Consider the following 16,029-nt stretch of genomic DNA (forward strand, 5'->3'; position numbering starts at 1 on the left):
CAGAGGTCTGCGCCCTGCGGCCTCCACGCGTCCCAAACGCGACCACAGCCCTTACGGGCACAGCCCTATATCCGGTGCAGCCTCTATGGTGCAGCCACCCAGGTAGCTTAGGGTTAGGATATGTGCTCTTCAACATAAGCCTGGCCAACCAGGCCCCGGAGAGTGTCACAGCATGCTCTGTAATCCCCTAGTGATGGTGGCCTTGGTGACGATGATCTTGCTGGAATACTGATGCCTTTTTTCCTCCCAGAAGCCCCAGAAGCCTAGTCAAATGGAGGGGTGTGCACCTCTCCCTGGCCTCTGTTTACCCTCTGGCTAACTGAAATTAGTTCTGGGCTCTCCAGGCAAATGTATCCATTCGGGAGAAGGCTCTTTCTGCAGGCACGGAAGAAAGCATAGAGGTGGGACTGAGAAGTGCAGGGAATAAAGGGGGAATGCAGGCTAAAAGGGTAGTGCTGGATGAGAACAAAATGTCAGCCCATTGTCCTTTCCACCCACCACTGGCACCCTTTTTTCTGCCCTCCTCAATGGCCCCTTTCCCCACCTTAGGACTCTCCCCAGGGACCCCTTCATCTGACCTTACCTCCCCCTTTAGCCTACCCCACCTCTTCCTTTAGCCTGCACTCCCTCGCTTCCACAGTCCCGCCTCTCTGCTTTCTTCCACTGCAACTGTACCAGGAGATTACCAACTATTCTGTTTATGTGCTGAAAGCAGGACCCGAACCCAGGCCCCCAGCTGCTGTAATGCAAGCACTTAACCTCTAGGCCACTGCAGTTAGCTGGTATTTGGGGGAGCGGGAGGGGGGGGGGGCAGATGTTCTATCCTTGTAGGCTCCAGTGAACATGTTTCACAACGCAAATGGGTATGCTCACACGGGCATGCAGGAGAAAGATATATACGCCCAAAAGCAAGTCTCAGAAGCGCAACCACCAGTGGCTCAAGTGATGAGTGCTTGGTCTTGGAATGCTGGAGACCTGAGTTCTAATCCAAGATCTGGAATTTCCTGGGCATGTATTTTTTTTTAATAAAAAAAAAACTTTTTTTATTTGAAAATGGGTATGCATTGCCCTGCGCCATCAGCCAACAGCTAATGCCCCTTCAATACCTGCGTTACTACTAACAGTTGCGCCTTTGTTTTATGCACGCTGGCCTTGGTAAGGCCCATACAAAAGCTTGTCTCTCTGGCCCCAATTGATTGGAAAAAAACGAGGGGAAAAGGTGTAATCTACGGGTCATGGTTGACACAATGATTGCCCTGGGACTCAAACAGGACACCTTCTCGAGGTGCTGTGAGGTGACCACGGGCCCCTGCATAGCAGGCGAACCTGTATCAGCATCTCACCAGCAACTGCATGTGTCGCCTGCAGGCTCCACATAGGAGGCTGCAGTAGGTGCATTAACCCATTGGGCTGTCGACCCTCCTTCCCCTGAGAGCAGGAAACTGAATTTCCATGTTGCCTTCCTTTGGCACATTAGATCTATCTTTCAACCCAATTCAGAGGATGTTTTGCTTCACGGAGAGATGATAATCATTGTGAGGTGTCAGCCACTCATAGCTAAGCAGGTCATTTAAATCTTTGACTTTGTCATTGGGGTGTACTGATATGCGCAGGGCAGTGTTCTGTCCTCTGATACTGTATGCTTTCGTATTGCTGCTTGTTCATGATTCCTAAATGTAAACACTCTGCTCTCGAAAGTGAAAGATTTGAAAGACTCTTGATGTAACCAGCCTTTCCCACTCTTTGCCCTGGGGGTGAGAGGGCTGCTTTCTGCCAGTTTTGGAGTGGCTGGCTCCACGCCTGAGAATCAGGGCCTAATCCTGGAGGGAAATGGGCAGAGGTCTGCGCCCTGCGGCCTCCACGCGTCTCTAACGCTCCCAAACGCGACCACAGCCCTTACGGGCACAGCCCTATATCCGGTGCAGCCTCTATGGTGCAGCCACCCAGGTAGTTTAGGGTTAGGATATGTGCTCTTCAACATAAGCCTGGCCAACCAGGCCCCGGAGAGTGTCACAGCATGCTCTGTAATCCCCTAGTGATGGTGGCCTTGGTGACGATGATCTTGCTGGAATACTGATGCCTTTTTTCCTCCCAGAAGCCCCAGAAGCCTAGTCAAATGGAGGGGCGTGCACCTCTCCCTGGCCTCTGTTTACCCTCTGGCTAACTGAAATTAGTTCTGGGCTCTCCAGGCAAATGTATCCATTCGGGAGAAGGCTCTTTCTGCAGGCACGGTGGGGAAGAGTCCGAGAGCTCAATGCCTGAGGCATCTTTCCTCCTCCCTCGCTCATTGTGTTCCCTAACGTCTAACTCTCTGTTGAAGCGAGGGAGTGCAGGCTAAAGGAGGAGGTGAGGTGGGGCGGGCTGAAGGGGGAGGTAGAAGCGAGGGAGTGCAGGCTAAAGGAGGAGGTGAGATGGGGCGGGCTGAAGGGGGAGGTAGGGCTGGATGCATGGGTCCCTGTGGAGAGGAAGTGGGGCTGGCGGAGTCGGGGGAGAAGGGCATGGGCATGGGGTAGGTGCCCTGCGGGAGGGAGGGAGAGAGGAAGAAAGCATAGAGGTGGGACTGAGAAGTGCAGGGAATGCAGGCTAAAAGGGTAGTGCTGGATGAGAACAAAATGTCAGCCCATTGTCCTTTCCACCCACTACTGGCACCCTTTTTTCTGCCCTCCTCAATGGCCCCTTTCCCCACCTTAGGACTCTCCTTTTACACAGCCCCCACCACCCCTTCTTCCTGGCTTCCTCAGCCCCACCTCTATGCTTTCTTCCTCCCTCTACCAGGGCCCCTACCCCATGCCCTTCTAGACCTCCCCCGACTCAGCCAGCCTCACCTCTTCTCCCCAGGGACCCCTTCATCCGACCTTACCTCCCCCTTTAGCCTACCCCACCTCTTCCTTTAGCCTGCACTCCCTCGCTTCCACAGTCCCGCCTCTCCGCTTTCTTCCACTCCAACTGTACCAGGAGATGACCAACTATTCTGTTTATGTGCCGAAAGCAGGACCCGAACCCAGGCCCCCAGCTGCTGTAATGCAAGCACTTAACCTCTAGGCCACTGCAGTTAGCTGGTATTTGGGGGAGCGGGGGGGCCAGATGTTCTATCCTTGTAGGCTCCAGTGAACATGTTTCACAACGCAAATGGGTATGCTCACAGGGGCGTGCAGGAGAAAGATATATACGCCCAAAAGCAAGTCTCAGAAGCACAACCACCAGTGGCACAAGTGATAAGTGCTTGGTCTTGGAATGATGGAGACCTGAGTTCTAATCCAAGGTCTGGAATTTCCTGGGCATGTATTTTTTTTTAATAAAAAAAAACCTTTTTTTATTTGAAAATGGGTTTGCATTGCCCTGCGCCATCAGCCAACAGCTAATGCCCCTTCAATACCTGCGTTACTACTAACAGTTGCGCCTTTGTTTTCTGCACGCTGGCCTTGGTAAGGCCCATACAAAAGCTTGTCTCTCTGGCCCCAATTGATTGGAAAAAAACGAGGGGAAAAGGTGTAATCTACAGGTCATGGTTGACACAATGATTGCCCTGGGACTCAAACAGGACACCTTCTCGAGGTGCTGTGAGGTGACCACGGGCCCCTGCATAGCAGGCGAACCTGTATCAGCATCTCACCAGCAACTGCATGTGTCGCCTGCAGGCTCCACATAGGAGGCTGCAGTAGGTGCATTAACCCATTGGGCTGTCGACCCTCCTTCCCCTGAGAGCAGGAAACTGAATTTCCATGTTGCCTTCCTTTGGCACATTAGATCTATCTTTCAACCCAATTCAGAGGATGTTTTGCTTCACGGAGAGATGATAATCATTGTGAGGTGTCAGCCACTCATAGCTAAGCAGGTCATTTAAATCTTTGACTTTGTCATTGGGGTGTACTGATATGCGCAGGGCAGTGTTCTGTCCTCTGATACTGTATGCTTTCGTATTGCTGCTTGTTCATGATTCCTAAATGTAAACACTCTGCTCTCGAAAGTGAAAGATTTGAAAGACTCTTGATGTAACCAGCCTTTCCCACTCTTTGCCCTGGGGGTGAGAGGGCTGCTTTCTGCCAATTTTGGAGTGGCTGGCTCCACGCCTGAGAATCAGGGCCTAATCCTGGAGGGAAATGGGCAGAGGTCTGCGCCCTGCGGCCTCCACGCGTCCCAAACGCGACCACAGCCCTTACGGGCACAGCCCTATATCCGGTGCAGCCTCTATGGTGCAGCCACCCAGGTAGCTTAGGGTTAGGATATGTGCTCTTCAACATAAGCCTGGCCAACCAGGCCCCGGAGAGTGTCACAGCATGCTCTGTAATCCCCTAGTGATGGTGGCCTTGGTGACGATGATCTTGCTGGAATACTGATGCCTTTTTTCCTCCCAGAAGCCCCAGAAGCCTAGTCAAATGGAGGGGTGTGCACCTCTCCCTGGCCTCTGTTTACCCTCTGGCTAACTGAAATTAGTTCTGGGCTCTCCAGGCAAATGTATCCATTCGGGAGAAGGCTCTTTCTGCAGGCACGGAAGAAAGCATAGAGGTGGGACTGAGAAGTGCAGGGAATAAAGGGGGAATGCAGGCTAAAAGGGTAGTGCTGGATGAGAACAAAATGTCAGCCCATTGTCCTTTCCACCCACCACTGGCACCCTTTTTTCTGCCCTCCTCAATGGCCCCTTTCCCCACCTTAGGACTCTCCCCAGGGACCCCTTCATCTGACCTTACCTCCCCCTTTAGCCTACCCCACCTCTTCCTTTAGCCTGCACTCCCTCGCTTCCACAGTCCCGCCTCTCTGCTTTCTTCCACTGCAACTGTACCAGGAGATTACCAACTATTCTGTTTATGTGCTGAAAGCAGGACCCGAACCCAGGCCCCCAGCTGCTGTAATGCAAGCACTTAACCTCTAGGCCACTGCAGTTAGCTGGTATTTGGGGGAGCGGGAGGGGGGGGGGCAGATGTTCTATCCTTGTAGGCTCCAGTGAACATGTTTCACAACGCAAATGGGTATGCTCACACGGGCATGCAGGAGAAAGATATATACGCCCAAAAGCAAGTCTCAGAAGCGCAACCACCAGTGGCTCAAGTGATGAGTGCTTGGTCTTGGAATGCTGGAGACCTGAGTTCTAATCCAAGATCTGGAATTTCCTGGGCATGTATTTTTTTTTAATAAAAAAAAAACTTTTTTTATTTGAAAATGGGTATGCATTGCCCTGCGCCATCAGCCAACAGCTAATGCCCCTTCAATACCTGCGTTACTACTAACAGTTGCGCCTTTGTTTTCTGCACGCTGGCCTTGGTAAGGCCCATACAAAAGCTTGTCTCTCTGGCCCCAATTGATTGGAAAAAAACGAGGGGAAAAGGTGTAATCTACGGGTCATGGTTGACACAATGATTGCCCTGGGACTCAAACAGGACACCTTCTCGAGGTGCTGTGAGGTGACCACGGGCCCCTGCATAGCAGGCGAACCTGTATCAGCATCTCACCAGCAACTGCATGCGTCGCCTGCAGGCTCCACATAGGAGGCTGCAGTAGGTGCATTAACCCATTGGGCTGTCGACCCTCCTTCCCCTGAGAGCAGGAAACTGAATTTCCATGTTGCCTTCCTTTGGCACATTAGATCTATCTTTCAACCCAATTCCGAGGATGTTTTGCTTCACGGAGAGATGATAATCATTGTGAGGTGTCAGCCACTCATAGCTAAGCAGGTCATTTAAATCTTTGACTTTGTCATTGGGGTGTACTGATATGCGCAGGGCAGTGTTCTGTCCTCTGATACTGTATGCTTTCCTATTGCTGCTTGTTCATGATTCCTAAATGTAAACACTCTGCTCTCGAAAGTGAAAGATTTGAAAGACACTTGATGTAACCAGCCTTTCCCACTCTTTGCCCTGGGGGTGAGAGGGCTGCTTTCTGCCAGTTTTGGAGTGGCTGGCTCCACGCCTGAGAATCAGGGCCTAATCCTGGAGGGAAATGGGCAGAGGTCTGCGCCCTGCGGCCTCCACGCGTCCCTAACGCTCCCAAACGCGACCACAGCCCTTACGGGCACAGCCCTATATCCGGTGCAGCCCCTATGGTGCAGCCACCCAGGTAGCTTAGGGTTAGGATATGTGCTCTTCAACATAAGCCTGGCCAACCAGGCCCCGGAGAGTGTCACAGCATGCTCTGTAATCCCCTAGTGATGGTGGCCTTGGTGACGATGATCTTGCTGGAATACTGATGCCTTTTTTCCTCCCAGAAGCCCCAGAAGCCTAGTCAAATGGAGGGGCGTGCACCTCTCCCTGGCCTCTGTTTACCCTCTGGCTAACTGAAATTAGTTCTGGGCTCTCCAGGCAAATGTATCCATTCGGGAGAAGGCTCTTTCTGCAGGCACGGTGGGGAAGAGTCCGAGAGCTCAATGCCTGAGGCATCTTTCCTCCTCCCTCGCTCATTGTGTTCCCTAACTTCTAACTCTCTGCCAGGCCAGGCCCTGTTTCTTTTACTGCCAACCCCCCTGACCCCTTGTCTTCCACCTATTTCATGCTCTATTCTGCCTTCTCCTTTTTTGCTCTCTTCTATGGCCCTTTGAAAAGGAATGCAGGCCTAGCTAAGCCTCATGAAGGAAATCTACCAACAGAAGATGCATTCCTCGCTTATGGGAGGTGCTGTGAGACGAGTAAGAGGGGCTGAAGGGGTGATTGGGTTGTTCTCCCCCAGGGCAAAGAGTGAGAAAGGCTGGCTACAGCAAGAGTCTGTCAAATCATTTTTATTTTTGAGTGCAGAGTTTTTACATTTAAAAATCATGAACAAGCAGCAAAAATAAATAAAAAACATGCCCAGGAGGATTAGAACTCAGGTCTCGCGCATTCCAAGACCAATCACTTCCCACTGGAGCCACTGGTGGCTGTGCTTCTGAAAGCAGCTTTTGGGCTATATGTCTTTCTTCTGCATGCCCCTGTGAGCATACCCATTTGCATTGTGAAACATGTTCACTGAAGAAAATGAGGCTAGAACATCATGCCCCCCCAAGCTCCCCCAAATACCAGCTAACTGCAGTGGCCTAGAGGTTAAGTGCTTGTGTTACAGCGCTGGGGGCCTGGGTTTGAGTCCTGCTTTCGGCACAGAAACGGAATAGTTGGTAATCTCCTTGTACAGTTGCAGTGGAAGCAAGCAGATGGGTGGGACTGTGGAAGCGAGGGAGTGCAGGCTAAAGGAGGAGGTGAGGTGGGGCGGGCTGAAGGGGGAGGTAGAAGCGAGGGAGTGCAGGCTAAAGGAGGAGGTGAGGTGGGGCGGGCTGGATGCATGGGTCCCTGTGGAGAGGAAGTGGGGCTGGCGGAGTCGGGGGAGAAGGGGATGGGCATGGGGTAGGTGCCCTGCGGGAGGGAGGGAGAGAGGAAGAAAGCATAGAGGTGGGACTGAGAAGTGCAGGGAATGCAGGCTAAAAGGGTAGTGCTGGATGAGAACAAAATGTCAGCCCATTGTCCTTTCCACCCACCACTGGCACCCTTTTTTCTGCCCTCCTCAATGGCCCCTTTCCCCACCTTAGGACTCTCCTTTTACACAGCCCCCACCACCCCTTCTTCCTGGCTTCCTCAGCCCCACCTCTATGCTTTCTTCCTCCCTCTACCAGGGCCCCTACCCCATGCCCTTCTAGACCTCCCCCGACTCAGCCAGCCTCACCTCTTCTCCCCAGGGACCCCTTCATCCGACCTTACCTCCCCCTTTAGCCTACCCCACCTCTTCCTTTAGCCTGCACTCCCTCGCATCCACAGTCCCGCCTCTCCGCTTTCTTCCACTCCAACTGTACCAGGAGATGACCAACTATTCTGTTTATGTGCCGAAAGCAGGACCCGAACCCAGGCCCCCAGCTGCTGTAATGCAAGCACTTAACCTCTAGGCCACTGCAGTTAGCTGGTATTTTGGGGAGGGGGGGTGGGGGGGGGGGCAGATGTTCTATCCTTGTAGGCTCCAGTGAACATGTTTCACAACGCAAATGGGTATGCTCACAGGGGCGTGCAGGAGAAAGATATATACGCCCAAAAGCAAGTCTCAGAAGCACAACCACCAGTGGCACAAGTGATAAGTGCTTGGTCTTGGAATGCTGGAGACCTGAGTTCTAATCCAAGGTCTGGAATTTCCTGGGCATGTATTTTTTTTTAATAAAAAAAAACCTTTTTTTATTTGAAAATGGGTATGCATTGCCCTGCGCCATCAGCCAACAGCTAATGCCCCTTCAATACCTGCGTTACTACTAACAGTTGCACCTTTGTTTTCTGCACGCTGGCCTTGGTAAGGCCCATACAAAAGCTTGTCTCTCTGGCCCCAATTGATTGGAAAAAAACGAGGGGAAAAGGTGTAATCTACGGGTCATGGTTGACACAATGATTGCCCTGGGACTCAAACAGGACACCTTCTCGAGGTGCTCGAGGTGACCACGGGCCCCTGCATAGCAGGCAAACCTGTATCAGCATCTCTCCAGCAACTGCATGCGTCGCCTGCAGGCTCCACATAGGAGGCTGCAGTAGGTGCATTAACCCATTGGGCTGTCGACCCTCCTTCCCCTGAGAGCAGGAAACTGAATTTCCATGTTGCCTTCCTTTGGCACATTAGATCTATCTTTCAACCCAATTCCGAGGATGTTTTGCTTCACGGAGAGATGATAATCATTGTGAGGTGTCAGCCACTCATAGCTAAGCAGGTCATTTAAATCTTTGACTTTGTCATTGGGGTGTACTGATAGGCGCAGGGCAGTGTTCTGTCCTCTGATACTGTATGCTTTCCTATTGCTGCTTGTTCATGATTCCTAAATGTAAACACTCTGCTCTCGAAAGTGAAAGATTTGAAAGACTCTTGATGTAACCAGCCTTTCCCACTCTTTGCCCTGGGGGTGAGAGGGCTGCTTTCTGCCAGTTTTGGAGTGGCTGGCTCCACGCCTGAGAATCAGGGCCTAATCCTGGAGTGAAATGGGCAGAGGTCTGCGCCCTGCGGCCTCCACACGCTCCCAAACGCGACCACAGCCCTTACGGGCACAGCCCTATATCCGGTGCAGCCCCTATGGTGCAGCCACCCAGGTAGCTTAGGGTTAGGATATGTGCTCTTCAACATAAGCCTGGCCAACCAGGCCCCGGAGAGTGTCACAGCATGCTCTGTAATCCCCTAGTGATGGTGGCCTTGGTGACGATGATCTTGCTGGAATACTGATGCCTTTTTTCCTCCCAGAAGCCCCAGAGGTGTGCACCTCTCCCTGGCCTCTGTTTACCCTCTGGCTAACTGAAATTAGTTCTGGGCTCTCCAGGCAAATGTATCCATTCGGGAGAAGGCTCTTTCTGCAGGCACGGAAGAAAGCATAGAGGTGGGACTGAGAAGTGCAGGGAATAAAGGGGGAATGCAGGCTAAAAGGGTAGTGCTGGATGAGAACAAAATGTCAGCCCATTGTCCTTTCCACCCACCACTGGCACCCTTTTTTCTGCCCTCCTCAATGGCCCCTTTCCCCACCTTAGGACTCTCCCCAGGGACCCCTTCATCTGACCTTACCTCCCCCTTTAGCCTACCCCACCTCTTCCTTTAGCCTGCACTCCCTCGCTTCCACAGTCCCGCCTCTCTGCTTTCTTCCACTGCAACTGTACCAGGAGATTACCAACTATTCTGTTTATGTGCCGAAAGCAGGACCCCAGCTTCTGTAATGCAAGCACTTAACCTCTAGGCCACTGCAGTTAGCTGGTATTTGGGGGAGGGGGGGGCAGATGTTCTATCCTTGTAGGCTCCAGTGAACATGTTTCACAACGCAAATGGGTATGCTCACCGGGGCATGCAGGAGAAAGATATATTCGCCCAAAAGCAAGTATCAGAAGCCCAACCACCAGTGGCTCAAGTGATAAGTGCTTGGTCTTGGAATGCTGGAGACCTGAGTTCTAATCCAAGGTCTGGAATTTCCTGGGCATGTATTTCTTTTTAATAAAAAAAAAACTTTTTTAATTTGAAAATGGGTATGCATTGCCCTGCGCCATCAGCCAACAGCTAATGCCCCTTCAATACCTGCGTTACTACTAACAGTTGCGCCTTTGTTTTCTGCACGCTGGCCTTGGTAAGGCCCATACAAAAGCTTGTCTCTCTGGCCCCAATTGATTGGAAAAAAACGAGGGGAAAAGGTGTAATCTACAGGTCATGGTTGACACAATGATTGCCCTGGGACTCAAACAGGACACCTTCTCGAGGTGCTGTGAGGTGACCACGGGCCCCTGCATAGCAGGCGAACCTGTATCAGCATCTCACCAGCAACTGCATGTGTCGCCTGCAGGCTCCACATAGGAGGCTGCAGTAGGTGCATTAACCCATTGGGCTGTCGACCCTCCTTCCCCTGAGAGCAGGAAACTGAATTTCCATGTTGCCTTCCTTTGGCACATTAGATCTATCTTTCAACCCAATTCAGAGGATGTTTTGCTTCACGGAGAGATGATAATCATTGTGAGGTGTCAGCCACTCATAGCTAAGCAGGTCATTTAAATCTTTGACTTTGTCATTGGGGTGTACTGATATGCGCAGGGCAGTGTTCTGTCCTCTGATACTGTATGCTTTCGTATTGCTGCTTGTTCATGATTCCTAAATGTAAACACTCTGCTCTCGAAAGTGAAAGATTTGAAAGACTCTTGATGTAACCAGCCTTTCCCACTCTTTGCCCTGGGGGTGAGAGGGCTGCTTTCTGCCAATTTTGGAGTGGCTGGCTCCACGCCTGAGAATCAGGGCCTAATCCTGGAGGGAAATGGGCAGAGGTCTGCGCCGTGCGGCCTCCACGCGTCCCAAACGCGACCACAGCCCTTACGGGCACAGCCCTATATCCGGTGCAGCCTCTATGGTGCAGCCACCCAGGTAGCTTAGGGTTAGGATATGTGCTCTTCAACATAAGCCTGGCCAACCAGGCCCCGGAGAGTGTCACAGCATGCTCTGTAATCCCCTAGTGATGGTGGCCTTGGTGACGATGATCTTGCTGGAATACTGATGCCTTTTTTCCTCCCAGAAGCCCCAGAAGCCTAGTCAAATGGAGGGGTGTGCACCTCTCCCTGGCCTCTGTTTACCCTCTGGCTAACTGAAATTAGTTCTGGGCTCTCCAGGCAAATGTATCCATTCGGGAGAAGGCTCTTTCTGCAGGCACGGAAGAAAGCATAGAGGTGGGACTGAGAAGTGCAGGGAATAAAGGGGGAATGCAGGCTAAAAGGGTAGTGCTGGATGAGAACAAAATGTCAGCCCATTGTCCTTTCCACCCACCACTGGCACCCTTTTTTCTGCCCTCCTCAATGGCCCCTTTCCCCACCTTAGGACTCTCCCCAGGGACCCCTTCATCTGACCTTACCTCCCCCTTTAGCCTACCCCACCTCTTCCTTTAGCCTGCACTCCCTCGCTTCCACAGTCCCGCCTCTCTGCTTTCTTCCACTGCAACTGTACCAGGAGATTACCAACTATTCTGTTTATGTGCTGAAAGCAGGACCCGAACCCAGGCCCCCAGCTGCTGTAATGCAAGCACTTAACCTCTAGGCCACTGCAGTTAGCTGGTATTTGGGGGAGCGGGAGGGGGGGGGGCAGATGTTCTATCCTTGTAGGCTCCAGTGAACATGTTTCACAACGCAAATGGGTATGCTCACACGGGCATGCAGGAGAAAGATATATACGCCCAAAAGCAAGTCTCAGAAGCGCAACCACCAGTGGCTCAAGTGATGAGTGCTTGGTCTTGGAATGCTGGAGACCTGAGTTCTAATCCAAGATCTGGAATTTCCTGGGCATGTATTTTTTTTTAATAAAAAAAAAACTTTTTTTATTTGAAAATGGGTATGCATTGCCCTGCGCCATCAGCCAACAGCTAATGCCCCTTCAATACCTGCGTTACTACTAACAGTTGCGCCTTTGTTTTATGCACGCTGGCCTTGGTAAGGCCCATACAAAAGCTTGTCTCTCTGGCCCCAATTGATTGGAAAAAAACGAGGGGAAAAGGTGTAATCTACGGGTCATGGTTGACACAATGATTGCCCTGGGACTCAAACAGGACACCTTCTCGAGGTGCTGTGAGGTGACCACGGGCCCCTGCATAGCAGGCGAACCTGTATCAGCATCTCACCAGCAACTGCATGTGTCGCCTGCAGGCTCCACATAGGAGGCTGCAGTAGGTGCATTAACCCATTGGGCTGTCGACCCTCCTTCCCCTGAGAGCAGGAAACTGAATTTCCATGTTGCCTTCCTTTGGCACATTAGATCTATCTTTCAACCCAATTCAGAGGATGTTTTGCTTCACGGAGAGATGATAATCATTGTGAGGTGTCAGCCACTCATAGCTAAGCAGGTCATTTAAATCTTTGACTTTGTCATTGGGGTGTACTGATATGCGCAGGGCAGTGTTCTGTCCTCTGATACTGTATGCTTTCGTATTGCTGCTTGTTCATGATTCCTAAATGTAAACACTCTGCTCTCGAAAGTGAAAGATTTGAAAGACTCTTGATGTAACCAGCCTTTCCCACTCTTTGCCCTGGGGGTGAGAGGGCTGCTTTCTGCCAGTTTTGGAGTGGCTGGCTCCACGCCTGAGAATCAGGGCCTAATCCTGGAGGGAAATGGGCAGAGGTCTGCGCCCTGCGGCCTCCACGCGTCTCTAACGCTCCCAAACGCGACCACAGCCCTTACGGGCACAGCCCTATATCCGGTGCAGCCTCTATGGTGCAGCCACCCAGGTAGTTTAGGGTTAGGATATGTGCTCTTCAACATAAGCCTGGCCAACCAGGCCCCGGAGAGTGTCACAGCATGCTCTGTAATCCCCTAGTGATGGTGGCCTTGGTGACGATGATCTTGCTGGAATACTGATGCCTTTTTTCCTCCCAGAAGCCCCAGAAGCCTAGTCAAATGGAGGGGCGTGCACCTCTCCCTGGCCTCTGTTTACCCTCTGGCTAACTGAAATTAGTTCTGGGCTCTCCAGGCAAATGTATCCATTCGGGAGAAGGCTCTTTCTGCAGGCACGGTGGGGAAGAGTCCGAGAGCTCAATGCCTGAGGCATCTTTCCTCCTCCCTCGCTCATTGTGTTCCCTAACGTCTAACTCTCTGTTGAAGCGAGGGAGTGCAGGCTAAAGGAGGAGGTGAGGTGGGGCGGGCTGAAGGGGGAGGTAGAAGCGAGGGAGTGCAGGCTAAAGGAGGAGGTGAGATGGGGCGGGCTGAAGGGGGAGGTAGGGCTGGATGCATGGGTCCCTGTGGAGAGGAAGTGGGGCTGGCAGAGTCGGGGGAGAAGGGCATGGGCATGGGGTAGGTGCCCTGCGGGAGGGAGGGAGAGAGGAAGAAAGCATAGAGGTGGGACTGAGAAGTGCAGGGAATGCAGGCTAAAAGGGTAGTGCTGGATGAGAACAAAATGTCAGCCCATTGTCCTTTCCACCCACTACTGGCACCCTTTTTTCTGCCCTCCTCAATGGCCCCTTTCCCCACCTTAGGACTCTCCTTTTACACAGCCCCCACCACCCCTTCTTCCTGGCTTCCTCAGCCCCACCTCTATGCTTTCTTCCTCCCTCTACCAGGGCCCCTACCCCATGCCCTTCTAGACCTCCCCCGACTCAGCCAGCCTCACCTCTTCTCCCCAGGGACCCCTTCATCCGACCTTACCTCCCCCTTTAGCCTACCCCACCTCTTCCTTTAGCCTGCACTCCCTCGCTTCCACAGTCCCGCCTCTCCGCTTTCTTCCACTCCAACTGTACCAGGAGATGACCAACTATTCTGTTTATGTGCCGAAAGCAGGACCCGAACCCAGGCCCCCAGCTGCTGTAATGCAAGCACTTAACCTCTAGGCCACTGCAGTTAGCTGGTATTTGGGGGAGCGGGGGGGCCAGATGTTCTATCCTTGTAGGCTCCAGTGAACATGTTTCACAACGCAAATGGGTATGCTCACAGGGGCGTGCAGGAGAAAGATATATACGCCCAAAAGCAAGTCTCAGAAGCACAACCACCAGTGGCACAAGTGATAAGTGCTTGGTCTTGGAATGATGGAGACCTGAGTTCTAATCCAAGGTCTGGAATTTCCTGGGCATGTATTTTTTTTTAATAAAAAAAAACCTTTTTTTATTTGAAAATGGGTTTGCATTGCCCTGCGCCATCAGCCAACAGCTAATGCCCCTTCAATACCTGCGTTACTACTAACAGTTGCGCCTTTGTTTTCTGCACGCTGGCCTTGGTAAGGCCCATACAAAAGCTTGTCTCTCTTGCCCCAATTGATTGGAAAAAAACGAGGGGAAAAGGTGTAATCTACAGGTCATGGTTGACACAATGATTGCCCTGGGACTCAAACAGGACACCTTCTCGAGGTGCTGTGAGGTGACCACGGGCCCCTGCATAGCAGGCGAACCTGTATCAGCATCTCACCAGCAACTGCATGTGTCGCCTGCAGGCTCCACATAGGAGGCTGCAGTAGGTGCATTAACCCATTGGGCTGTCGACCCTCCTTCCCCTGAGAGCAGGAAACTGAATTTCCATGTTGCCTTCCTTTGGCACATTAGATCTATCTTTCAACCCAATTCAGAGGATGTTTTGCTTCACGGAGAGATGATAATCATTGTGAGGTGTCAGCCACTCATAGCTAAGCAGGTCATTTAAATCTTTGACTTTGTCATTGGGGTGTACTGATATGCGCAGGGCAGTGTTCTGTCCTCTGATACTGTATGCTTTCGTATTGCTGCTTGTTCATGATTCCTAAATGTAAACACTCTGCTCTCGAAAGTGAAAGATTTGAAAGACTCTTGATGTAACCAGCCTTTCCCACTCTTTGCCCTGGGGGTGAGAGGGCTGCTTTCTGCCAATTTTGGAGTGGCTGGCTCCACGCCTGAGAATCAGGGCCTAATCCTGGAGGGAAATGGGCAGAGGTCTGCGCCCTGCGGCCTCCACGCGTCCCAAACGCGACCACAGCCCTTACGGGCACAGCCCTATATCCGGTGCAGCCTCTATGGTGCAGCCACCCAGGTAGCTTAGGGTTAGGATATGTGCTCTTCAACATAAGCCTGGCCAACCAGGCCCCGGAGAGTGTCACAGCATGCTCTGTAATCCCCTAGTGATGGTGGCCTTGGTGACGATGATCTTGCTGGAATACTGATGCCTTTTTTCCTCCCAGAAGCCCCAGAAGCCTAGTCAAATGGAGGGGTGTGCACCTCTCCCTGGCCTCTGTTTACCCTCTGGCTAACTGAAATTAGTTCTGGGCTCTCCAGGCAAATGTATCCATTCGGGAGAAGGCTCTTTCTGCAGGCACGGAAGAAAGCATAGAGGTGGGACTGAGAAGTGCAGGGAATAAAGGGGGAATGCAGGCTAAAAGGGTAGTGCTGGATGAGAACAAAATGTCAGCCCATTGTCCTTTCCACCCACCACTGGCACCCTTTTTTCTGCCCTCCTCAATGGCCCCTTTCCCCACCTTAGGACTCTCCCCAGGGACCCCTTCATCTGACCTTACCTCCCCCTTTAGCCTACCCCACCTCTTCCTTTAGCCTGCACTCCCTCGCTTCCACAGTCCCGCCTCTCTGCTTTCTTCCACTGCAACTGTACCAGGAGATTACCAACTATTCTGTTTATGTGCTGAAAGCAGGACCCGAACCCAGGCCCCCAGCTGCTGTAATGCAAGCACTTAACCTCTAGGCCACTGCAGTTAGCTGGTATTTGGGGGAGCGGGAGGGGGGGGGCAGATGTTCTATCCTTGTAGGCTCCAGTGAACATGTTTCACAACGCAAATGGGTATGCTCACACGGGCATGCAGGAGAAAGATATATACGCCCAAAAGCAAGTCTCAGAAGCGCAACCACCAGTGGCTCAAGTGATGAGTGCTTGGTCTTGGAATGCTGGAGACCTGAGTTCTAATCCAAGATCTGGAATTTCCTGGGCATGTATTTTTTTTTAATAAAAAAAAAACTTTTTTTATTTGAAAATGGGTATGCATTGCCCTGCGCCATCAGCCAACAGCTAATGCCCCTTCAATACCTGCGTTACTACTAACAGTTGCGCCTTTGTTTTATGCACGCTGGCCTTGGTAAGGCCCATACAAAAGCTTGTCTCTCTGGCCCCAATTGATTGGAAAAAAACGAGGGGAAAAGGTGT

This window comes from Ambystoma mexicanum, chromosome 3q (genome assembly GCF_040938575.1).
Source record: "Ambystoma mexicanum isolate Mex_15411 chromosome 3q, UKY_AmexF1_1, whole genome shotgun sequence".
In the NCBI taxonomy this organism is placed as follows: Eukaryota; Metazoa; Chordata; class Amphibia; order Caudata; family Ambystomatidae; genus Ambystoma; species Ambystoma mexicanum.